A 2,084-nucleotide genomic window follows, 5' to 3' on the forward strand; every position below is an offset into this window, starting at 1 on the left:
GAAGAAGAAACATACTTTGATGAAGACGAGGACGACGAAGGTGACAACGACAATGGTGAGATCTAGAGCCAACATACGATCCACCATTCCATATGTGTAATCTAAATTTGGATTATACTTACCAATCCTCCGAATTTGATATGCCATCTAATGAACCACCTCCATTAGATGCATCTCTTGAGATTGGAATGAAGTTTAATAGCCAACCAGATTGTCAACTTGCAATTAAGCATTATCACATAAAACACTCCCTCAATTACCGTGTAGTGAAATCTGATCAATACATGTATGTAATTAAATGTGTCAATCCACAATGCTTGTTCAAATGTAGGGCTTCGTTAAGTCAAAAAAGTAACCAATGGGTGATTGGTCGTTTGAAAGGGCCCCACAATTGCGCAAATTCTTCTAAGTCACAGGATCATACCAAGCTCGACTCTAACATCATATGCGAAAGCATAAAGTCGCTTTTGAAAGCTGACCCATCAATTATAGTGAAGGTGATCATTGCACATATTCGGGAACGATACAACTATACAATCACCTATAGAAAGGCATGGATGACAAAGAACAAAGCTATCGAAACAATTTATGGGAACTGGGAAAAGTCTTACAATGACCTTCCAAGGTGGTTGTTGACTATGCAAAAATTTCTTCCAAGAACTATTGTGGAAATGGAAGTATCAGTTGCATATCCTGATAATACTCTATTGCAGGGGTCAAAAATTTTCAAACAATTATTCTGGGCTTTCCCTCCGTGCATATCTGAGTTTAAATTTTGTAAACCATTTGTCTTAGTGGATGGAACTTGGTTGTATGGAAAGTACAAGGGGACTTTTTTTCTTGTTGTTGAACAAGATGGAAACAAAAATACAATTCCCATTGCTTATGCAATTGTGGAAGGTGAGACAGGGGGTGCTTGAAGCTTTTTTTTGAAAAATCTAAGAAGGTATGTAACACCTCAAGTCGACATTTGTTTGTCTTCAGATAGACACAAATCCATTAAGAGTGCTTATAATAATCCAAATAATGGTTGGCATGATCCTCCGTCAACACAAGTGTACTGCATCCGACACATTGCACAAAATTTCATGAGAGAGTTCAAGGACAAGGGACTTCAAAGAAAACTCGTTTGTATGGGTAATGATCTAATTCTTCTTAGTATATTTTCCATTTATCACTTAATCATATTTGATAATTTTTACATCATTTCTTACAGGATATGCATTAAATGAGCCATCATTCAAGTATTACCGCAATGAAATCAAGATGGAAAATCCAGAGGCTTTAAGATGGATCGATAATATCCCCCCAGAACAATGGACTATGGCTTATTCTCAAGGTCGACGATGGGGACACATGACAACAAATGTTTCCGAGTCCATCAACGCAGTGCTCAAGGATACACGCAATCTCTCAGTCACTGCTTTGGTACAATCAACATACTATAGATTGGGAGTTTTATATGCAGAGAGGGGACAACAACATCAGGCATCATTAGCTTCTGGTCGAGTATACATAAACGATTGCATGGACAAGATTAAATGTGAAGTTGGTAAATCTAATACTCACCAAGTCATGCAATTTGACCGAAATCATTATTCTTTCATGGTGCATGAAACAGTAAACCCAAGAGAGGTGTGACCAATTGGTCATTTCGAAGTCAACCTTCAAAGAAAATGGTGTGATTGTGGAAAATTTCAAGCTATACATATTCCTTGTTCACATGCCATAGCTGCATGTTCTTATGCTCGTCAAAACTATTTAGTGCTTATATCTAACGTGTACAAGGTTGTTAGTGTATTTAACATCTACAAAGAAGAATTTCCACCTATACCTAATGAAGGATATTGGCCCACATATGAAGGTAAAACATTGTATCACAATCCTCAAATGCGGAGAATTAAAAAAGGTCGTCCAAATAGTACCCATATTAGAACTGAAATGGACGTTAAAGAAAAAGTACCGAGAAAATGTGGATTATGTCGATTAACTGGCCATACTCGAAAACATTGTCCAAATGTTACAGCCAGCTCTAGTCAATTATCCTAATTTCTATTTATGTAGTTTTATCGTAATTTAAATTT

This window comes from Cicer arietinum, chromosome 3, assembly GCF_000331145.2.
Source record: "Cicer arietinum cultivar CDC Frontier isolate Library 1 chromosome 3, Cicar.CDCFrontier_v2.0, whole genome shotgun sequence".
In the NCBI taxonomy this organism is placed as follows: Eukaryota; Viridiplantae; Streptophyta; class Magnoliopsida; order Fabales; family Fabaceae; genus Cicer; species Cicer arietinum.